This window comes from Primulina eburnea, chromosome 4 (assembly GCF_022965805.1).
Source record: "Primulina eburnea isolate SZY01 chromosome 4, ASM2296580v1, whole genome shotgun sequence".
In the NCBI taxonomy this organism is placed as follows: Eukaryota; Viridiplantae; Streptophyta; class Magnoliopsida; order Lamiales; family Gesneriaceae; genus Primulina; species Primulina eburnea.
The window spans coordinates 30,730,211-30,756,566 of record NC_133104.1 but is presented as its reverse complement, the minus strand read 5'-3'; positions in this window follow the sequence as shown (position 1 = coordinate 30,756,566).

Sequence of the window (26,356 nt, the reverse complement as noted above, 5' to 3'; positions counted from 1 at the left end):
ACATGAATCGATTCTTCAACATTAAGAGTTCTATTGTTGAAAATTCTAAAGGCTTTGCTTACAGCAGAGTAACCAAGAAATAGTCCAGCATCTGATTTTGAGTCAAATGCAGTTAAATGATTTTTGCCATTATTTAGTACAAAACATTTGCAACCAAACACGTGAAAATAAGATACGTTAGGCTTTTTCCCTTTCCATATTTCATAAGGGGTCTGATTGTGCCTTTTGTTGGCCATAGATCTGTTTTGCGTGTAACAAGCAGTATTGATAGCTTCAGTCCAGAAGCACTGAGAGATGTCTGCATCTGCTAGCATTGTTCTAGCTGCTTCTTTTAGAGTTCTATTTATCCTCTCAGCTACTCTGTTTTGTTGAGGTGTTCTGGCAGCTGAATATTCATGATGAATCCCTTGTTCATTCAAATATAACTCAAGATACTTGTTAGTAAACTCAGTACCCCGATCACTTCTGATTTTAATGATGGAAGTAGATTTTTCATTTTGAATCCTTTTCAGAAGCTTGATCAGGAGGCTACTGGTTTAATCTTTTCCTGCGAGAAATATTACCCAAGTGAATCTAGAAAAATCATCAATAACAACAAGAGTATTTTTCATTCCCCCTAAGCTCATGATAAGGATTGGACCAAATAGATCCATATGCAGTAGTTCCAGATATCTTGAAGTTGATTTGCTATCTTTGTTCTTGAAACTGGATCTTATCTGTTTCCCAAGCTGACAAGCAGAACAAACATGATTTTTAACAAAATTAATATCAGGTAATCCATCAACTATATTCTGCTTCTTGAGATAATTGATTGACTTGAAATTCAGATGATTCAATTTCTTGTGCCAAAGCCAGTGTTTATTGCTAAGAGAGGAAACTAAGCATGTAGGAGTATTGACATGATTTGAGTTCCAAGAGACTCTGTAAGTGTTGCCTTCTCTCTTTCCAGTTAACACAGTAGTTTCAGCATAATCTCTAACTATACATGAATGCTTCTGAAAAGCTACAGAATAACCATTATCACATAGTTGACTAATGCTGATTAGATTGTAACAAAGATTGTCAAATAATAACACATCATTAATAGTTATGTTACCATGGATAATCTTACCTTTACCCATGGTTTTACCTTTTGAGTTGTCTCCAAAAGTTATGTTTGGTCCAGTGCAACTCACTATCTCGGAAAGTAGGTTTTTCTGTCCAGTCATGTGTCTGGAACATCCACTGTCCAGATACCATGTAGAGTTACTGACTTCTGCTTTCTTCTGCTGTTCCTGCAAACACAAATTTTAGTATCTGGTACCCAAATCTATTTGGGTCCAAGCCTTATCAGTCTTTTGGGGACCCACATTTGTACAATTTTTGGTGACCTTGTACTTCGGGTATCCAAAGATGTGTGTGCAACTGAAGGTCTGTTATTTCTAACAATATGCATATTAAAGTGTTGTTCCTCCCTTCTGTTTCTGTTTTCCAGTCTGTATCTCTTCTGAACAGGTTTAGAGTTGTAGTACTTGTAATTTTTAACCTTCATAGGATGTTGTCTTCCAGAGTTGAATTCTTTTCTGAATCTAGAACTCTGGTCAACTTTTTCCTTAGGTTTAACGTAACCCAGACCATAGTGCATTCTTCTGTTTATCTGATTTACATTCCTTTCAACTGAAGCAGTAGGTACTTCTGGTTTCCGTACCACGCTGGATTTCACAAAGTGAATATATTTCCCTTTGCACATATCCAGTGTTGGCTTAGTATTCGTTTCAGAAGTGCCTTCATTATTACAAAAACCGAGACCACTCCTATCTCCTGACTGTTTTTGTAATTCTTGCATCTTTTCCAGTGAAACAGAAGACTTGTTCCAAGCATTTAACAGTAGCGACAACTTCTGGTTTTCAGAAAGCAACTTCTGGTAATCTGCTTTGGCTCTTTCATTCTCAGTTATTAATTTACTCATCTTAACTTGTAAATCATTACAGTTGTCTACTTGCAAGCAAGTTAACTTACTGTTCTGATTCTTTAAGTTCTGATTTTCGATCTTAACTTCTTCAAATGATTGAGAAAGTCTAGAATATTATTCTACCATGTCATGTAGTGCATCAATTAAATCAGTTCGTGTAAATTCGTTACAGTCAAAATCAAATACCTCTACAAATGTCGAGGTTGAATCATTGTCTGCCATGAGACATTTGACTTCTTCTGCATCACTGTCACTGGAATGACTTTCTGAATCAGATGACTCAGAACTAAAGTCCGCCCATTTGGATTTGCTTTCTTCAGCAATCATTGCTTTTCGATCTCTTCTGGACTTTTTGTCATTCCTCTTGTGATCCTTTCTCTTCTGGTCATCCTTCTTTGGTTTAGGACAATCAGCAATGAAGTGACGTATCTTTCCACAGTTAAAGCATCCCATATCACCAGATGGTGAATCTTTCTTGAAGTTGCGATTGGGACCCTGATAAGTTCGATGGTTCTTCTTCATGAACCTGGAGAATTTATTTACAAATAAGGACATAGCATCACTACTGATTTGTTCAGCAGTCTTCTCCAATGTACTGTCAATGATCACAGTAGGTAGTGCTTGAGGTACAACTGTAGCAGCAGTAGAAGAGGTAGTGGCAGTAGCAGTAAAAGCAGTAGCAGTAGCAGCAAGAGCCTTGGTAGGTAAGCTTGAAGGCTCTTCTCCACTTCTTACTTCCAATTCGAACTCGTAAGCTTTCAGATCTGCAAATAAGTCGTGCAGTTCCAACTTGTTCAAGTCTTTGGACACTCTCATAGCCATTGTTTTAACATCCCATTCTCTGGGTAAGGCTCTCATAACCTTGAGGGGTATTTCTCTGTTGTTATGCTCTTTACCCAGAGCTGTTAGCTCATTTACCAGGCTAATAAATTGTGTAAAATATAAGTTGTTTTGTGTTGAGGATCGAAGTTGAGTTTAGAGGATGGGGGGAGGGGGTGAATAAACTCTACTCGTTTTTCTTTCTCTTCTGATGAGGTACTAAAATCCTGTTAGAGATAGTAGTTTATCTTGTACGTATACCTTCACCTAGATTACAATAAATCGTGCAAAAACAATCTGATGAAGTAATTGAAAGACAATAAAAACAGTAGGCAGCAGTTGTTTATGGAAGTTCGAAGATGAAATCTTCTACGTCTCCCCTTCTTCTGTTTCCAGAAGGTATAACTAAAAGACTTTGGAAATTACAGTACAACTCTTGTACACACCCACTTCAGAAGGACTTACACCTCAGCCTACTGAAACTCTTAGTTACTCAACTCACAAAAACGTTATACACAAAGTTCTGAAAAGACTCTTTTCAGATTACAAACTCTTCCTGATAAAGTATAAGTGATGTAAAGATTGTGAAGAGTGTAAGAATCAGTAGCACAAGATGATCTTTAAAAGATCAGATATTAACTATGAAGCGTGTGCTACTTTTCTTTTTGTTGAACTTTTAGTACTCAAGGAATTTCGAGAGTTGTCTGATAAGTGAAAATCGCTTTGATCCTTGAAAAATGATGTTATGCGAAGTGTCGTGTCGTATAAGGATTAGATCCATGTATGTATAAGCGACTGAGTTCAACGTTCATAATCAGAGGATGTCTTCATGTAACTGATACAATCAGCTTTATTACCAAAAGAGGTTCCTGCAGAAAAGCTATAAAGCAATCAGTCTTGTTTTATACTTAATTGGGTAAGGTGCATTAAATGACTCCGTATAGTATTTAATGCTGCAATTAATACTAGTACTAAGAACTTTTAACTGTAACAATTAAGGTAGTAACGTTAGGCAACGTCTTCTACTGGTTCTGTATTTCTATCCTTTCTACTGCTTTAGTTTTACTAGACCAGTAGCTTCTGATAAGTTAGTCTACTGTTTTTGTCTGCTGGTTTTAGTTAACATCGCCACAACAAAATTCATGTCTAACATTTTGTAATTATAAGTTTTTACTATTTTTACAGGTTTGATAAAACAAAAATAACTTTGGCGTTGCAAATGAGATTAAGATGATTTTTGGACATGTAAAAATTTGATGTTAATATCTACAATATTGGTGACAAGAATGAGATAAAAATCTTCTCACAAGTGAGATCAAATTAAACAACAAATAAAGTTACTAAAGAAGTGGCAGTTTTATTATGCTCTAGTGTTTTGATCATATCACTTAAATTACTTGGTCAAATGGTAAAAAAAATACCACAATTCAAACAACTCAGATATCTATCTGTTTTGTTTTATGTGGAAAAGAAAATTCGGATGGGAAGCTTTTCAAAAGTGATGTGTATTAAAATATAATTTCTTGGAACACCAATGAAGATTTATGTGTAAAAAATAATATTTTATTTGTGGTTTTCTCCCCAAATTTGACTACAAATAGGGGTGCATTGTAATGTATTGGGATATCCCTCATTCTATGAAAAAACCTTTGAGTTCATAATATTTCTCTCTTAATTTTTCCTTTATTTTTCATTTAAATATAATTAGCATGTTAATTTCATATTCAAAGTTTTACACTTTGAATAATGAGTATCTAACTTCCCAAAGTTAAGATGAAAAGGTGAAACTCTTGGCATAATAATAAGGTTATTAAAAGGTAAGAATCTATGTTTATATTATCTAATCATTATTTAATATTTATGTTATATTTATTTCTTTAAGCATTATTATACCCTACTTATAAGTAGGAGTTTTGATTTATTGTTGCTATATGTTATACTAAACTTTTGGAACCATTTAAATGTTAGTTTGATATTACCAACCATTTAAAGTAGATTTCTTGATTTATTATATATGAATATATCATAATATTAATTTCTTGGTACCATTTAAATATTTTTTTTGTTTTACCAACCATTTAAAGTGGATGTCTTGATTTATTATAAATAAATATATCATAATATTAATTTCTTGGTACCAATTAGATGTTAGTTTGATTTTACCAACAATTTATTGTGATATATATATATATATATATATATATATATATATATATATATATATATATATATATAAATATATATATTTCTCTCTTTATTTTTCCTTTATTTTTCATTTAAATATAATTAGCATGTTAATTTCATATTCAAAGTTTTACACTTTGAATAATGAGTATCTAACTTCCCAAAGTTAAGATGAAAAAGTGAAACTCTTGGCATAATAATAAGGTTATTAAAAGGTAAGAATATATGTTTTATATTATTTAATCATTATTTAATATTTATTTTATATTTATTTCTTTAAGCATTATTATACCCTACTTATTAGTAGGTGTTTTAATTTATTATTGCTATATGTTATACTAAATTTTTGGAACCATTTAAATGTTAGTTTGATATTACCAACCATTTAAAGTATATTTCTCGATTTATTATATATGAATATATCATAATATTAATTTCTTGGTACCATTTAAATATTTTTTTTTTGTTTTACCAACCATTTAAAGTGGATGTCTTGATTTATTATAAATAAATATATCATAATATTAATTTCTTGGTACCAATTAAATGTTAGTTTGATTTTACCAACCATTTAAAGTTGGAACCTTGATTTAGTGTTTACAAATATATATATATATATATATATATATATATATATATATATATATATATATATATATATATATATATATATATATATCACAATAAATACTTGACAATATTTATAAGTTTTGGTGTATATTATATACTTATAAAATAATAATATATAATATAATATAAATATGATTATTTGATATATGTTGGAACCATTTTATTAAGTGGATTTAAATAATGTTCATTAATGTTAACTTTATTAAATTACTACTAGTGAATCCTTTAACCTCAACTACTTAAATTAAAATTTGAACAATTAAAAATTATCAATTAAAGATTTGAACAATTAATTGAAAAAAAAAGCAAAAACAAAATAAAAAACAAAAAGACATTGTAATGGACTTGTAATTATCTTAGCTTCATTGTTGATACAATATCGGACTCACCGAATTAAACTACTTGTGGACAACATGCTCTTGGGAGTGCAACAATCAAAGTCGAATCAAGTTTTTGGCGCCGTTTCCGGGGAAGTATAATTTAATTTCAAGTCTATATAATTTTGTTTATAGTTTATTTTTCTTTATTTCAATTTTTATTGCTTTTGTGTGTTTTTATTCTTTTTCTTTTGCATTTGGATGAGCATTTGGTTACGTACACTTAGTGGTCGACACATTCGAAATAACCCTTTATTTTTACAAAACATGGTTTTACAAAACATGGCGGAAGAACCCATCCAGGAAAATGAAGATGGAATTCAATCTCAACATGATCATGATAGGCGAAGAACACTTAGAGATCACATGAAAATCGCTTTGATCCTTGAAAAATGATGTTATGCGAAGTGTCGTGTCGTATAAGGATTAGATCCATGTATATATAAGCGACTGAGTTCAACGTTCATAATCAGATGATGTCTTCAGATAACTGATACAATCAGCTTTATTACCAAAAGAGGTTCCTGCAGAAAAGCTATAAAACAATCAGTCTTGTTTTATACTTAATTGGGTAAGGTGCATTAAATGACTCCGTATAGTATTTAATGCTGCAATTAATACTAGTACGAGGAACTTTTAACGGTAACAATTAAGGTAGTAACGTTAGGCAACGTCTTCTACTGGTTCTGTATTTCTATCCTTTCTACTGCTTTAGTTTTACTAGACCAGTAGCTTCTGATAAGTTAGTCTACTGTTTTTGTCTGCTGGTTTTAGGTAACATCGCCACAACAAAATTCATGTCTAACATTTTGTAATTATAAGTTTTTACTATTTTTACAGGTTTGATAAAACAAAAATAACTTTGGCGTTGCAAATGAGATTAAGATGATTCTTGGACATGTAAAAAGTTGATGTTAATATCTACAATATTGGTGACAAGAATGAGATAAAAATCTTCTCACAAGTGAGATCAAATTAAACAACAAATAAAGTTACTAAAGAAGTGGCAGTTTTATTATGCTCTAGCATTTTGATCATATCTCTTAAATTACTTGGTCAAATGGTAAAAAAAATACCACAATTCAAACAACTCAGATATCTATCTGTTTTGTTTTATGTGGAAAAGAAAATTCGGATGGGAAACTTTTCAAAAGTGATGTGTATTAAAATATAATTTCTTGGAACACCAATGAAGATTTATGTGTAAAAAATAATATTTTATTTGTGGTTTTCTCCCTAAATTTGACTATAAATAGGGGTGCATTGTAATGTATTGAGATATCCCTCGTTCTATGGAAAAACCTTTGAGTTCATAATATTTCTCTCTTTATTTTTCCTTTATTTTTCATTTAAATATAATTAGCATGTTAATTTCATATTCAAAGTTTTACACTTTGAATAATGAGTATCTAACTTCCCAAAGTTAAGATGAAAAGGTGAAACTCTTGGCATAATAATAAGGTTATTAAAAGGTAAGAATCTATGTTTTATATTATCTAATCATTATTTAATATTTATGTTATATTTATTTCTTTAAGCATTATTATACCCTATGTTGGAAACAAGATTCTGGAGTTTGACAAAACGTAAATCAATCAATTAACAAAATATGAATCAACTGATGTGCACAAGCATATTCGGCAACTGAAGACATTTGACACAATGATACGAAGTAAAATGATCAGTTGAAAGTGATCAGTTAAAAACAGAATGTCTTAAAAGCTTCTCAACTGAAGACATCTCGGGAAAGACCAAAGGAGACAAACGAATTACAAGAGTGTCGCACCTCGATCACTACAACATAGAACAATGTGTTTAGGCTATTGCATTTAAGACGCCGTATCACAATCAATGAAGAGAACATTGCCCAAGGAATGATGAAGAAGCAATCAACGGATACTGGAATTCAAATGCATATAAAAGTTACCGTTGAAAAAGAAGTATAAATATAACTGAAGAACAGCAGATGAAATAGTGACAATCATTAAATCTTAAGCCTGCTGTTACTCTGTCAAAATCTCAGCTCACTCTCATTTGAATTACTCATAGCAATCAAGGCTACAATCTGAGCTTATTAGTACTCTCTAAAAAGTTGTTAGACTCAATTGTGAAAATATCAGTTACGTACTGAAAACATTATGTATAACTAAGAGTTTCAGTTTTGGCAGTTGTAAGTCCAAACTGAAGTGGGTCTGTACAAGCGTTGTATTTGATCAAAGTCTTTTAGTGAATATCCTATCCTTGTGATAGAAAGGGTGATGTAGGAGTAATTAAATTCTCCGAACATCCAGAAACAACTCTTGCATATTTATTTCAGTTTTTGTATTCTATCTTTCAGTCAGTTACTTTCCGCAACTACTCCAGTTTAACTGATTGTTATTGACCAACAAGATTCCGAGCTTCAGTTTGTCACTAAACTGAACTCAAATATTCTTAAAGAACAATTTTAAGTGTGAGTGTTTATTCAATCCCCCCCTTCTAAACACTCTTAGTGTGATAACCGATCCTATCAAGTGGTATCAGAGCAGTTGAATCTTGTTTTTTGAATACTTCTGATCTATAAATCTGTTAGAATGACTTCTTTCAATAAAATTCCTATGTTCTCAAGAGAAGATTTTGATGACTGGAAAATAAGAATGCAGGCTCACTTAGCTGCACAAGATGATGATATGTGGTTTGTCATAACAGATGGACCCATGAAGATTCTGAAAGCAAACACAGCAATAGCTATAACTGAAGGGGCACCACAGAGAATTCAGAAGCCCAGAGAAGAGTGGACGACTGAGGACAAGAGAAAAGCCAACCTTGACAACGTGGCCAAAGATACTCTATACAAAACATTGGATAAAGCAACCTTCAACAAAATAAAGATGTGCAAAACAGCAAAAGAAATATGGGAGAAGTTGATTCAGTTGTATGAAGGAAACGACCAAACAAAAGAAAACAAACTATCTGTTGCTGTCCAGAAATTCGACAATATCAAAATGAAGGTTGGAGAGACAATGAATGAGTATGATGAAAGAGTGAGCAGTATTGTAAATGAATTAAATGCACTCGGAAAAGTGCATACTAACAAAGAAGTTGCATTGAAAATAATGAGAAGTCTTTCAAAAGAATGGGACGTCAAAACAATGGCTATGAGAGAATCAAAAGACCTGAATCAGATCGAAATTCATGAACTTTTCGCTGACTTAAAAGCTTATGAATTTGAATTGCAGAACAGGGAAGGAGAATCATCTACTCCCACAACTACAACTGCCTTAGCAGCTGTCAGAACTGAATCAAACAGTTCAACTGAGAAATCTGCTGATCAATTAAGCAGTGATGCAATGTCATTATTCATCAAAAAGTTCGGAAGGTTCATGAGAAAGAACCAAGGAAACTTTCAGAAGCAATACCAGAAAAACAATCCAAAAGAAGAAACAAATGCTTGCTACAATTGTGGCAAAGCAGGTCATTACATTGCAGACTGTCCTAAACCTAAAAAAGACAGTCAAGGATCAACTGACAGAAGAAAGAAACCATATGATCATATAAGAAGGCCCAGAGAAGATAAGAAAACCTACAGAAAGAACTAGTGATGAATCAGAACCAGAAAGTTCAAATAGCTCAAGTGATGAAGAGGAGGTCAAATGCCTAATGGCAAATCATACTGAAGCAGAATCGACAAGTCACCAGGTATTTGATTTTAGTTCAATTGACTTTACAAGAGAAGAACTCATCTTGACATTGCATGATATGGTAAATGAGTACCTGAAACTTGCATAATCATTTGAGGAAATGAAATCAAAGCAAAATGATCCCATAGACAACAAAACCAAAACTGATGAGTCAGTTGATGTGTTGAGTCTAAGAAGGGAAATTGCTGAAATGAAAGAAGAAAGAAAGAAAGATCAGTCACTGATCCAGAAATTGATCCTTGAAAATTCAAAACAGACTGAACTTATTCAATCCTGGAATAAGTCTTCTACTGCATTAAATGAAATGCATAACTCACAAAAATCAGTTTGTGACAAAACTGGTTTAGGATTCAGTAATCAAGGAGAAACGTTTTCAAATGATACACAACCACTGTTGACAGCAAACAAAGGAAAGTACATTCAATTTGTCAGATCAACAGTAGATCAAAAAAAATTTAAGCCTAGCAAAATGAATAAACAATCCATTGAGAATATGTGTAAGGGCAAAAGACATGGAGTTGGCTACAGTCCAAAAATCTCTACTGACTCAGTAGGTCAGTCATCAAAAATGTTTGGAAGGAATCGTTCAAATAACTACTCGAGTTATTATAACTCCAAACCAGTTCAGAAAAGATACAGACTAAACAATCAATCGAACCAAATTAAAATGCATACTGTGTCATCTATACAACACACACCTAACACACAGAAGCCAAGAAGAACAATGTGGAACACAGCTACTGGAAAGACAGTTAGACTAATCCAAGTATAGATTCCAAAGGGACTAATAAATCGTGGACCCAAATAAATATGGGTACCAAATCATATTATGCATGTGCTTACAGGTAACAGGAACATATAGAAATTCAATATGGTATTTGGACAGCGGTTGCTCATGACATATGACAGGAGATGCAAATGTGCTATCTCAACTGACCAAATATAGTGGTCCAAACATCAGCTTCGGAGATAATTCCAAAGGTAAAACCGTGGGTAAGGGTAAGATTATCCATGGTAACTTTACTATTAAAGATGTTTTATTGGTAGAAAATCTAAAGTATAACTTGATTAGTATAAGTCAATTATGCGACAATGGATTTCTAGTACAGTTTGATAAAAACTCATGCTCAGTTAAAACATCAAATGATGAAATCATACTATCTGGCAAAAGATGTGGAAACACATATAAAGTCAGTTGGAATGAACAGCATCATGCACCAGTCTGCTTCATTGCTTCAAATTCATCTCAAAACTGGTTATGGAATAAAAGGTTAAATCATTTGAACTTTAAATCCATTGCTTATCTGAGTAAACATGAACTTGTAACTGGTCTACCCAAATTAAATTTTTCAAAAGAAAAACTTTGCTCAGCATGTCAATATGGAAAACAAGTACGATCTTCTTTCAAAAACAAGGGCTGTAAATCTTCATCCCGATGCTTAGAACTATTGCACATGGATCTCTTCGGTCCAATTCCAGTCATGAGCTTAGGGGGAATGAAATACACCCTGGTGGTCGTAGATGACTTTTCAAGATTTACTTGGGTTATATTTCTAAAATCCAAAGACCATACGGCTGCACAACTGATTAAACTTTTCAAAAGACTTTTAAATGAAAAATCAGTTGGGATTGATCGAATCAGATCTGATCGAGGAACTGAATTCATCAATCAAACACTTTCAAATTTTCTAGAAAATGCTGGAATCAAGCATGAGCTCTCAGCAGCAAGAACTCCTCAGCAAAACGGTGTAGCTGAGAGAAGAAATCGGACCCTAAAGGAAGCTGCTAGAACAATGCTTGCTGATTCGGGGATTTCTCAAAGATTTTGGGCAGAGGCAGTAAACACTGCATGCTATACTCAGAACAGATCGATGATTAATAAGAATCATATTAAAACACCTTATGAGATCTGCTATGGAAGAAAAAGTATAATCACCTATTTTAAAATATTTGGCTGTAGATGCTTCATTCATGATAATGGTAAAAATTATTTAAAGGCATTTGATGCAAAATCTGCAGAAGGAATTTTCCTTGGATATTCATCAGTTAGTATAGCTTATAGAGTCTTTAATAAGAAAACTTTAAAAGTTGAAGAATCTGCGCATGTTAATTTTGATGAACATGAACTAACTGACAAGCCAACTGATCAAGTTGAGCTAGCTGATCGATTGACAGATATTAGCTTGGACGATGATGATAGAGATGAAAGTCATAACATTCAAGACATCTTCCAAACACCAGAACCAGAGATTCTAGACCAATTAAATGAGCATGAAGTCAATGACAACAATCAGTTATTAAGGGAAAATGATAGCATTCAAATACCAGCTGGTGAGACATCAACTGAAACTGAAAATCACACTCAGATGCCAACTGAAGAAGTTGCAGATGCAACAAATACAGAATACAGATGGAAAAAATCACATCCACCTCATCTGGTAATAGGAAATCCATCTGATCCTGTAAGAACTCGTAATCAAATGTTAAATTTATTCATTCACTCAGCTTTTGTCTCACAACTGGAACCAAAGAAAACTGATGAAGCTCTTGCTGATCCCAACTGGGTAAATGCTATGCAAGAAGAGCTAAATCAGTTCACTCACAATAACGTCTGGAACTTAGTTCCAAGACCAACTTCAAAAACCATTATATGTACGAAATGGGTTTACAGGAATAAGCTAAAACAAAGTAAGACTAGTAGCACAGGGATATAAGCAAGAAGAAGGAATTGACTATGATGAGACGTATGCTCCAGTTGCAAGATTGGAAGCAATCAGGATATTTCTTGCTTTTGCATCCCACAAAAACTTCAAAGTTTATCAGATGGATGTGAAAAGTGCATTTCTAAATGGTCAGTTACAGGAAGAAGTATATGTCGAACAACCTCCAGGTATTATTAATCACAAATTTCCTGATCACGTATATTATTTAAACAAAGCATTATATGGTCTTAAACAAGCTCCCAGAGCTTGGTACGAAACTCTCTCAAAATTCCTAACTGATCATGATATTTCAGTAGGATCAGTTGATAAGACCTTATTCAAATTTACTAAAAATAATCATATCTTGTTAGTTCAAATTTATGTTGATGATATAATTTTTGGGCCAACTAACCCCAAATTGTGTGAAAAGTTTGCTAAGTTAATGCAGGATAAATTTGAAATGAGTATGATGGGTGAACTGACATTCTTTCTTGGACTGCAAGTGAAGCAACTAGAAACTGGTATATTCATTAGTCAAACAAAATATACAAAAGAAGTGCTAAAGAAATTTGGTATGGAATCATGTTCAGCAGCAACAACACCCATGAGCTCATCAGTTAAGCTAGACATTGACGAAGGGGGAATATCAGTAGAAGCGACATTATACAGAGGATTAATAGGCTCATTGCTATACCTAACAGCCAGTCGCCCTGATATTGTCTTTGCTGTCTGTATGTGTGCCAGATTTCAGGCAAACCCTAAGCAATCACATTTCTCAGCAGCCAAAAGAATTCTAAGATATCTTAAGGATACACAAAATGTTGGATTATGGTATTCCAAAGACTCCACCTTCAATTTAGTTGGATACTCAGATCCAGATTATGCAGGATGTAAGCTTGATCGCAAAAGTACAAGTGGATCTTGTCAATTCTTAGGAGATAGACTGATCTCTTGGTTCAGCAAGAAACAGACATCTATAGCTACATCAACTACTGAAGCAGAATATCTTGCTGCTGGTAGCTGTTGTGCACAAATGATTTGGATTCAGCAAAAACTGAAGGATTATGGAATCAAGTCAACTGAATCGCCCATATTTTGTGATAATACAAGCACGATAGTCATTACTTATAATCCAGTTCTTCACTCAAGGACCAAGCATATAGATGTCAGGCATCACTTTATCAGGGATCATGCATTGAAGAAGGATATTCGACTAGAGTATATTTCAACTGAACAGCAAGCAGCTAACATCTTCACAAAACCATTACCCGATGCTAAGTTCTCTTATTTTATAAATATACTTGGTTTAATTGATTTGTCTTAGAAATTATTAATTTTGCTTCACTAACAGAATTATATGCAGAAAATAAGAACACAACAAATAAAAAATAACAATTTATTAATCATACCAACGTTTCCAGTTTACAGAACATATCATGGCATAAACTGAATCAAGCCATGCTATAACCCAATCATTTAATTCATAAATTCGAACTCTAGCAAATGCCCTAGATTTCGAAATCTTATCAACAACATGCCACTCCTTCCACAACAACGCCTCCAAAAGACAATCGTCTTCAACCAAATCTCTAACATGCCTAACTTCAAAAAGTGCAAGATACTTCAGTGCTCTTGCCTCCTGAGCACGAGTAGGAATAGCACCACTGTCACTAACCCTCTTCAATTCATTAATTTTCTCCCATGTTGTCAACACCTTCTGCAGGACATATCTTTCCATTTTTCTTTTGATATCTGCTAACCGAGGAGCTGATTGTTCAGTCACATGGACATGAGTACTGCTGCATGTATCCGAATCGGACATATTGGAATATTTTGCACTAATACTGCATTACACTCTAATCATTATCATCTTATTTATAGGACAAAGACATTGGAGAAGCTGAAAAGTCTCAAATCAATTAAAGAGGCTTTCACATATACCGAGGAATATTAAGTTATCAGTTGTTCACTATCAACTGACACTAGTTTAATTTTCATTAACAACCGGTTAAATAATATCAGTTCATAATAAATTTATGATAATTAGTTTCTTAAACAGTTTACTTGTCTACTTATCACAAATATTCTTTGTCTGCTCATAAGTTTGCAACTGATGAATTTTACACAGATCTTTATGTGCAGAAATGAAGAAAAATGACGCATCATCAAAATAAACATTTTATTTATCCATAAATTTTGTAGATAACAACATGTTGATAAGTTTCTTCAACACTAGCTATCCACATCCTCATCCAAACAGCCAAAGCTGAGGAAGAAGTCTTGGAGAAGCTGTGAGAAGAAGCAATGCCGTTAAGGATCTCCAGCTCCTTGCGAAGCATCAGCTCATAGAGATGGCCTTCCTTGAAAGCATCCACTTCCACAGAAATATTTAAGTGCCTTCGCACCTCTTTCAGCTGGGCCATCCGCTTGAAAGTGGTAACCCTCCCAGAATTGTACAGAAGCTCCAGCTCCTGTAACTCTTCCCAATAGGGAAGACTGGCATAAAAAACCTTGTCTTCTATGGCAGCTTTTTCAGCCTCAAGCGAAAATGGAGAAACGTTTGAAGTGCCTACTCCTTCCATTTTTTCTGATACTTGTGACTAACTCCTCTACTTTTATTTATAGGTCAAGACGAGGAAAATGAAAAGACACTCCCTTAAATGATGATTATCCTACTAAGCCTCAAGATTTTCTTAATTAATCAGCATTACTTTATTTTAACGCATGTATTTAGGGGGAATGGTACTTTGAAAGGTTAACTGAGAAGACAGTTGTTAGTGTATTCTCAACTGAAAAGACTCAGTTTCACTAACTGATCGATCAGTTGACAATTTCACTAATCTTCTCATATAAGTTAACTAATTAAATCTATTATATTCCAAAACAAAAGACGTGACTGTCTGCCAAATCATGATGAATTTCAGATTATTACGTGGACACATTTTTAACCGTTCAAAATTGTACACACGCTTACAGCACACGTACACACATTTCTTATTCAAAATTTTTCCTGGACTGACACGTGTCCAATAATTTAAACAGTCACAAACAAAAGTATTTTACCCGCTTTGATTCAGTTCATCTTCCTTACATTCACGATTATTCTATTCTCAAAGCAAATCTATAATTTTTGTCTCGAACATGAAATCACTCAGCTATCAATTGCAACTCAAATTCCTGCTCATATATTGAATGCAATGGTCATCGATTTTGACTCCGTTCTATCGATTCAAGAAACAGTTATCAAGGATGTATTTCTAAAGCTTGAATCAGCAGGTCTCAGGAAATTCTTAGGACAATCTTCCCAGAAGATATATCTCAAAAAAGTCAACGAAACAGAAAAGGATTTATCACTAATAATGACACTATATCTGTGACTATCAACGATCAGTTGTTACGTCTTTCTGAGGAATCTTTCGGAGAAATCTTTTCTCTACCAACTGATGGTTATGTGAATTTTTCTGAAGTGAAAAATCAGGACATTGAAGAAATGCAATCCCGACTATCTTCTGATGGACAAAAAATCAAGGTTTCCGATCCAAAGAAGGAACTGAAACCAGAAATTCAGTTGCTAGCTGATATCGTAGCAAAGGGAATATTAGCAAAAGCCGGTTCTTACGCTGCTCTTACACTCGAAAATTTCCAGGTAATGACCTTAATCATGAGTGAAAAGAAAGTAAATTGGAGATGTATTCTGTTTAACATCTTGAAGAATATGCTCAAGTCATCCAAACAATCATGTGGCTTTGCTATCCAGATCAGTTATCTATTAAAACTGAAAGGTTTAGTAACTGAAAATGCTGAAATATCATCAAATTCAAAGTTTTTACTGCCAAAAACGTCTTGGTATCAAGGACCAAACTGGAAGTTGAATCATCACCAGTTAAGAAGGTCAAAACGACAAAAAGAAAACTGATTCTCAGTGAATCAGACACAGAGAAAACTCCTTCACCGAAGCTTGCCAAAAGACCAAGGACTAAAAGAACCAAAACAACAACCAGAATGGAAGTTTTTCAATCAGCAGATCAACAACCCATTCAAGCTATACCCTTGCAGGTACTCTCACCTGATGAACCAGTTATCAAAGACACGACAACAGCTAAAGTTAAAGCCCCATTAACCCTTGTGAATCACCCTACCATCTTGCCAAGGGCCAGATCTAAAGGCATAATATTAAGAGAACCAGTGCAATCAACACACTCAGGGATGGATCTTCCTCACATCCTTTCAACTGATAAAGGAAAAGGACAGCTAGTTGAAGAATCCCAGCCATCCAATGTGATTCAAACACACATTGATCTTGTTTGGGAACAAGTCAATGACTTTGCCACATCACAATTAAAATCTTTTGACCGTTAGAAAAGCTTCAGAACAGAAATCATTGCTAAAGAACTAAAACATAGATCTCAACTGAAAAAGTTCATCAAATGAGAAGCAATTGTGATGAAAGTAGTCAAAGCTGCTACCATTTCACAAGCATTAGAAAGGCAGAAATACTTCTTTGATCAAATTCGCGCCAAAAAGTTAGCAAAAATGGTAACACAGCTGAAGTCCAACTACCATCCAACAAGTCCAACCGCATACAATGATAGAGCTGTGTTCACCCAACTGGACGCAGATCTTAGTAGCCTCCAAAGGGAAATAAGATTTTGGGAAGAAGATCAGGAACTGGTTATTCATGAAAAACTTTTCAACTCAAATCCTGGAAAAGATTCATCCTTCTCTACACAGAAAGAACTATTTCCACCACAGTAAACTGAAAACCCAGTTCAGGAAATGCCTCAATCTTCTCAGCAAGAACAACAGTTATACTCTGAAGAAGAACTATCTTTGGCAAACATCGATGAAATCATTCAAGCCGTTGCATTAGAAGCTCAGTATGACCCAGTTGCTCAGTCAGCTGAACAACCAGAGCAAGATATTAAAATATCATCTGAAGCTCCAACTGAGTCACTCATTGATGAAAAAGTTATATCTGCTCAAACTGAAGACCCAACTGAAGAACCAATCCAAAATTCAGAAAAAGAGATAACAGCATCAGAAAAAGCTCAAACTGAAGTACCTGTTCAGTCAGAAATTTCTGCTGAACAAGTTACTCAAACTGACGAACAAGCAAAACCATCAGACCCAGAAACTGCTGAATATAAAGAAAGTCAGTTGCTCACTCAATCAAAAGAGAAAGAACAAAGTCCAGTTAATCCTCCACTGGAAGCCTCTATGCATGAACCATCCATCTCCATCATTCAGGCAAACAGACCATTCTTTGATCAAATTCAAGAAAAAATTCCAACTCAATCTATGATTGGAACAATGGAAACTAATCAAGCATTAGTTCTTTTTGGCCAACCATCAAAGCATTCAGATACACCCAACCAGCAACCATCAATTCAATCTACAGAAATGGATAGTGTTCTTGAAGAAATTTAGAATATACAGTACAGCATGCAGCAGATGATAACTGACATCAAGAAAATTCAACACGAACAGTTGACGCATACTGTCAAATTAGATTGAATTTGACTCAGCAAAATTAAAAAGTCTTCAAACCAACATGGACTCTCTTAGCAAGACTGTTCAATAAATGAAGCAAGGGCTAATTGGATCATTCTTTACAACTCAGAATATAATCAGTCAGAGAGTTGAGCGACTGGAAACCTCTGTTTCTAATCAAATCACATCGCTACAAACCTCCTTCACAACTGTCGCCTCAAGTATCTCAGCAGATGTAAAACTATTATCCATTGACGTTCGAAAGTTATCAGACCAAATGGAAATGTTTGACAAAAAAAGGGAAGGACAAAGCAGCTGAAGAAGATCTAATCGAATTACTCTCAGTTTATGTTATCTACAAGGAATCCAGACATTATATTTTCAGTTTCTATGTTATCTACAAGAAACCCAGTTATTATATTTTCAGTTTTTATGTTATCTACAAGAAACCCAGTTATTTTATAATTCAGCTGCATAAGAGCTCAGCTATCCGATCTTAAATCACTTGGTTTTGTCAAACACCATAAAGGGGGAAATTGTTGGAAACAAGATTCTGGAGTTTGACAAAACGTAAATCAATCAATTAACAAAATATGAATCAACTGATGTGCACAAGCATATTCGGCAACTGAAGACATTTGACACAATGATACGAAGTAAAATAATCAGTTGAAAGTGATCAGTTAAAAACAGAATGTCTTAAAAGCTTCTCAACTGAAGACATCTCGGGAAAGACCAAAGGAGACAAACGAATTACAAGAGTGTCGCACCTCGATCACTACAGCATAGAACAATGTGTTTCGGCTATTGCATTTAAGACGCCGTATCACAATCAATGAAGAGAACATTGCCCAAGGAATGATGAAGAAGCAATCAACGGATACTGGAATTCAAATGCATATAAAAGTTACCGTTGAAAAAGAAGTATAAATATAACTGAAGAACAGCAGATGAAATAGTGACAATCATTAAATCTTAAGCCTGCTGTTACTCTGTCAAAATCTCAGCTCACTCTCATTTGAATTACTCGTAGCAATCAAGGCTATAATCTGAGCTTATTAGTACTCTCTAAAAAGTTGTTAGACTCAATTGTGCAAATATCAGTTACGTACTGAAAACATTGTGTATAACTAAGAGTTTCAGTTTTGGCAGTTGTAAGTCCAAACTGAAGTGGGTCTGTACAAGCGTTGTATTTGATCAAAGTCTTTTAGTGAATATCCTATCCTTGTGATAGAAGGGGTGACGTAGGAGTAATTAAATTCTCCGAACATCCAGAAACAACTCTTGCATATTTATTTCAGTTTTTGTATTCTATCTTTCAGTCAGTTACTTTCCGCAACTACTCCAGTTTAACTGATTGTTATTGACCAACAAGATTCCGAGCTTCAGTTTGTCACTAAACTGAACTCAAATATTCTTAAAGAACAATTTTAAGTGTGAGTGTTTATTCAACTCCCCCCCCCCCTCCCCCCCCTTCTAAACACTCTTAGTGTGATAACCGATCCTATCACCCTACTTATAAGTAAGAGTTTTGATTTATTGTTGCTATATGTTATACTAAATTTTTGGAACAATTTAAATGTTAGTTTGATATTACCAACCATTTAAAGTAGATTTCTTGATTTATTATATATGAATATATCATAATATTAATTTCTTGGTACCATTTAAATATTTTTTTTGTTTTACCAACCATTTAAAGTGGATGTCTTGATTTATTATAAATAAATATATCATAATATTAATTTCTTGGTACCAATTAAATGTTAGTTTGATTTTACTAACCATTTAAAGTTGGAACCTTGATTTAGTGTTTACAAATATATATATATATATCACAATAAATACTTGACAACATTTATAAGTTTTGGTGTATATTATATACTTATAAGATAATAATATATAATATAATATAAATATGATTATTTGATATTTGTTAGAACCATTTTATTATGTGGATTTAAATAATGTTCATTAATGTTAACTTTATTAAATTACTAAGAGTGAATCCTTTAACCTCAACTACTTAAATTAAAATTTGAACAATTAAAAATTATCAATTAAAGATTTAAACAATTAAAAGAAAAAAAAAAGCAAAAACAAAATAAAAAACAAAAAGACATTGTAATGGACTTATAATTACCTTAGCTTCCTTGTTGATACAATATCAGACTCACCGAATTAAACTACTTGTGGACAACATGCTCTTGGGAGTGCAACAATCAAAGTCGAATCAAGTTTTTGGCGCCGTTTCCGGGGAACTATAATTTAATTTCAAGTCTATATAATTTTGTTTATAGTTTATTTTTCTTTATTTCAATTTTTATTGCTTTTGTGTGTTTTTATTCTTTTTCTTTTGCATTTGGATGAGCATTTGGTTACGTACACTTAGTGGTCGACACATTCGAAATAACCCTTTATTTTTACAAAACATGGTTTTACAAAACATGGCGGAAGAACCCATCCAGGAAAATGAAGATGGAATTCAATCTCAACATGATCATGATAGGCGAAGAACACTTAGAGATCACATGAAAATCGCTTTGATCCTTGAAAAATGATGTTATGCGAAGTGTCGTGTCGTATAAGGATTAGATCCATGTATATATAAGCGACTGAGTTCAACGTTCATAATCAGAGGATGTCTTCAGATAACTGATACAATCAGCTTTATTACCAAAAGAGGTTCCTGCAGAAAAGCTATAAAACAATCAGTCTTGTTTTATACTTAATTGGGTAAGGTGCATTAAATGACTCCGTATAGTATTTAATGCTGCAATTAATACTAGTACTAGGAACTTTTAACGGTAACAATTAAGGTAGTAACGTTAGGCAACGTCTTCTACTGGTTCTGTATTTCTATCATTTCTACTGCTTTAGTTTTACTAGACCAGTAGCTTTTGATAAGTTAGTCTACTGTTTTGGTCTGCTAGTTTTAGTTAACATCGCCACAACAAAATTCATGTCTAACATTTTGTAATTACAAGTTTTTACTATTTTTACAGGTTTGATAAAACAAAAATAACTTTGGCGTTGCAAATGAGATTAAGATGATTCTTTGACATGTAAAAAGTTGATGTTAATATCTACAATATTGGTGACAAGAATGAGATAAAAATCTTCTCACAAGTGAGATCAAATTAAACAACAAATAAAGTTACTAAAGAAGTGACAGTTTTATTATGCTCTAGCATTTTGATCATATTTCTTAAATTTCTTGGTCAAATGGTAAAAAAAATACCACAATTCAAACAACTCAGATATCTATCTGTTTTGTTTTATGTGGAAAAGAAAATTCGGATGGGAAGCTTTTCAAAAGTGATGTGTATTAAAATATAATTTCTTGGAACACCAATGAAGATTTATGTGTAAAAAATAATATTTTATTTGTGGTTTTCTCCCCAAATTTGATTACAAATAGGGGTGCATTGTAATGTATTGAGATATCCCTCGTTTTATGAAAAAACCTTTGAGTTCATAATATTTCTCTCTTTATTTTTCCTTTATTTTTCATTTAAATATAATTAGCATGTTAATTTCATATTCAAAGTTTTACACTTTGAATAATGAGTATCTAACTTTTCAAAGTTAAGATGAAAAGGTGAAACTCTTGGCATAATAATAAGGTTATTAAAAGTAAGAATCTATGTTTTATATTATCTAATCATTATTTAATATTTATGTTATATTTATTTCTTTAAGCATTATTATACCCTACTTATAAGTAGGAGTTTTGATTTATTGTTGCTATATGTTATACTAAATTTTTGGAACCATTTAAATGTTAGTTTGATATTACCAACCATTTAAAGTAGATTTCTTGATTTATTATATATGAATATATCATAATATTAATTTCTTGGTACCATTTAAATATTTTTTTTTTGTTTTACCAACCATTTAAAGTGGATGTCTTGATTTATTATAAATAAATATATCATAATATTAATTTCTTGGTACCAATTAAAAGTTAGTTTGATTTTACCAACCATTTAAAGTGGGAACCTTGATTTAGTGTTTACAAATATATATATATATATATATATATATATATATATAGCACAATAAACACTTGACAACAATTATAAGTTTTGGTGTATATTATATACTTATAAGATAATAATATATAATATAATATAAATATGATTATTTGATATATGTTGGAACCATTTTATTAAGTGGATTTAAATAATGTTCATTAATGTTAACTTTATTAAATTACTAAGAGTGAATCCTTTAACCTCAACTACTTAAATTAAAATTTGAACAATTAAAAATTATCAATTAAAGATTTAAACAATTAAAAGAAAAAAAAGAAAAAACAAAATAAAAAACAAAAAGACATTGTAATGGACTTGTAATTGCCCCAGCTTCCTTGTTGATACAATATCAGACTCACCGAATTAAACTACTTGTGGACAACATGCTCTTGGGAGTGCAACATTCAAAGTCGAATCAAGTTTTTGGCGCCGTTTCCAGGGAAGTATAATTTAATTTCAAGTCTATATAATTTTGTTTATAGTTTATTTTTCTTTATTTGAATTTTTATTGCTTTTGTGTGTTTTTATTCTTTTTCTTTTGCATTTGGATGATCATTTGGTTACGTACACTTAGTGGTCGACACATTCGAAATAACCTTTTGTTTTTACAAAACATGGCGGAAGAACCCATCCAGGAAAATGAAGATGGAATTAAATCTCAACATGATCATGATAGGCGAAGAACACTTAGAGATCACATGAATTCTACACGTACTAGTGTACCTTCATGTCTAGTTTTTCCCTCAGATGCTCTCATTTCAATTTTAGGCCTGGTATTATCCAACTTTTACCCAACTTTCATGGCTTTGATTCTGAAAATCCATACATGCATTTACGAGAATTTGAAGAAGTGTGCAACACATGTAATGATCTAAATTGTAGCATGAACATCATTCGACTTAAGCTTTTTCTTTTTTTTTAAAAAGATAAAGCTAAAACTTGGCTACAAAATCTTAGATCGGGATCCATTCGAACTTGGGATGAATTGCAACAACAATTTTGTTTAAAAAAATTTCATCTCTTAGAACAAATTCTTTCAAAAGGCAAATTATCACTTTCACTCAAAAACAAAGAGAAATTTTTTATCAGTGTTGGGATAGATACAAAGAATTGCTTAATCTTTGTCCACATCATGGTTTTGAAATTTGGAGAGTTGTTTCTCAATTTTATGAAGGCTTAACACCTAAAGATAGGAAAATGGTTGAATTTATGTGTAATGGAACATTTGAAGATAAATATCCAAACGAGGCAATTGAGTATCTCGATTTATTAGCTGAAAATGCTCAAAATTGGGACAATATAGGTACAATCAAACCATAAAAAAAGATTCAATCTCCCACATCTTGTGGAGGTATGTACACTCTCAAAGATGAACATAATCTTCAAGCTAGGTTTACCTCTTTGGTAAGAAAAATTGAGGCACTTGAATTGAAAAATAATGGTCAATTAAAATCTGCTCAAGAAACTGCATGTCACATCTGTGATATAAGTGATCTTTCTACAAAAAATTATGCCACTTTGCCCTCTTTGAAAGAATGTCTCCATGAACAAGTCAATGTCTTGAACAATTTTAAAAGTCCAAATTTTGAACCATTTTCTTAAAATTACAATCCAGGTTGGCGAAATCATCCAAATTTTAGTTGGAGGAATGATAATGCTACACAATTTTCACAAACATATTTCCAAAATCAACAAAATTTTCAAAATTATGCACCTTATGTTCCTCCACCTAAAAGAAATTTGTAAGATACATTCAATTCTTTCATTGCAAAGCTAAAGTCTATCAATACTCAAACTGCTCAAACCATGAAAGATTTGAAATATACTCTTGCTAAATTTGCATCTGTACTTCATGTTCATGAAAAAGGTAAATTTCTTTCACAACCACAGCCTAATCCCAAGGATCATAATTCACAAACTGGAACTTCTGGAACTCAACCGATGGATCAGGTAAAATCTGTTATTACCCTTCGCAGTGGTAAGGTTCTGGAAAAATCCATTCTTTAACCTTGTGAAGATGATGATAAATCAACTCCAAAGGGTAAGGAAATGGAACCCATAACTTGCGAAGAGGTGGATCAACAGACAGTGCCACCACCATTCCCTCATGCATTGAAAAATACAAAAAAATAAAATTTGAATTCTGATATATATATGATATTTTTAAACAAATAAAAGTTAATATTCATTTATTAGATGCAATAAAGTAGGTACCATCATATGCCAAATTTTTGAAAGACTTGTGCACTGTGAAAAGAAAATTGAATGTGAAAAAGAAAGCATTTTTAGCCCAACAAGTAAGTGCAATCATTCAAAATAATAATACTTTGAAATACAAAGATCCATGTTGTCCTACTATTTCATGTATTATTGGAGAACGAAAGATTAAAAAAGCCTTTCTTGATCTTGGAGCTAATGTGAATTTACTACCATATTCAGTTTATCAAGAACTCAATCTCGGTGAGTTAAAACTTACTTCTGTAACACTTTTACTTGCCGATAGATCTGTTAAAGTGCTAAGAGGTATGGTAGAAGACGTGTTGGTCCAAGTTGATAACTTTGTATATCCTATCGATTTCATAGTTTTAGATACACAACCTATCGAAGCTAGTAATGCAATTCATGTAAACTTGGGTCGTCCATTTTTAGCAACTTCTAATGCTCTAATAAATTGCAGGAATGGAATAATGAGGTTTTCATTTGGTAACATGACCTTGGTTCTTAATGTTTTTAATCTTTGTAAGCAACCACATGACAAAAGAGATGAAATTGAAGATGAAAATCTTATTGAAACTTTTGTGGATGAAAACATTCAAGAAGGGAGTACTCGTGATCAATTAGATATTTAATCAATTGAAACTGTTAAAGAAGATATTGAAAATGATCTTGATGATTTTATCTGGTATCACTCGTTACAATGATCAGAGAAAAAATTTGAGGCAAAATATGAGAACAAAGATGAACCACCCATATTGGAGTTTAAACCCTTGTCAGAAGAATTAAAATATGCATTCCTTGGAGAAGATGAAACATATCCGGTGGTAATTTCTTCCAAACTAGCAAGTGATCAAGAAGGTAAATTAGTTGATATGCTTAAAAGACATAAAAATGCAATTGGTTGGACACTAAAAGATCTCAAGAGCATTAATCCATTAATTTGCACTCACAAAACTCATTTAGAAGAAAATTCTAAAACATCTCAAGAATCACAAATGAGATTAAATCCACACATGAAAGATGATGTGAAAACTGAAGTTCTCAAACTACTTGATGTTGGGATTATCTACCCTATTTCTGATAGTAAGTGGGTAAACCCAACACAAGTAGTTCCAAAAAAATCTGGCATCACAGTGATAAAAAATAAAGAAGGTGAATTGTTAACAAGTCGAGTCCCATCTAGTTGACGGATGTGTATCGATTGTAGAAAATTAAATGACGCCACTAGAAAAGATCACTTCCCATTGCACTCGAAGATCAAAATAAAACTATATTCATATGTCCTTTTGGAACATTTGCATTCAGAAGGATGCCATTTGGTTTATGCAATGCCCCAACAACATTTCAAAAATACATGCTAAGCATTTTAACGACATGGTCAAAAATTGTTTGGAGATTTTCATGGATGATTTAACTGTTTTTGGGAATACATTTGATAATTGTCTTGAAAATTTAGAAAAAGTTTTAAAAAGATGCGAGGAAAAAGGTCTTATTTTAAATTGAGAAAAAGGTCATTACATGATTATTTATGAGATTGTTTTGGGACATGTCGTGTCATCTCATGGAATTGAAGTGATAAAGCCGAAGTTGATGTCATTGCCAATTTATCCCTTCCAAAAATCATTAAAGAAATTCGCTCATTTTTGGGACATGCTGGATTTTATATGAGGTTTACAAAGGACTTTAGTTTAATCTCTAAACCCATTTGTAACTTCCTAAAAAAGACACTGCATTCGAGTGCACTCAAGAATGTCAAAATGATTTCGATAAAATCTTTCGACATTTAACATCAGCTCCTATCATGCAACCTCCTGATTGTTCTTTACCATTTGAAATCATGTGCGACGTGAGTGATTATGCAGTCGGTGCAGTACTGGGGCAAAGAAGAAACGGTAAACCTTACATGATATATAAAGCAAGTAGAACTTGAAACAATGCTCAAATGAATTACTCCACAACTGAAAAAGAACTACTTGCTGTAATTTTGCATTAGATTAATTTCGTTCTTATTTGATTGGATCAACGACTATTGTGTTTAATGATTATTCTGCTATTAGATATTTGTTGACCAAACAGGATGCAAAGCCACGATAGATACGATGGATTTTGTTGCTCCAAGAATTTGACATTGTGATCAAAGATAAAAAAAGAACCGAGAATGTTGTAGCCGATCATTTATCTAGACTAGTAACAGGATCATCCTGTGAAATGACACCAATTAAAGATAATTTTCCAGATGAACATCTATTTTCAATTACTACTACAC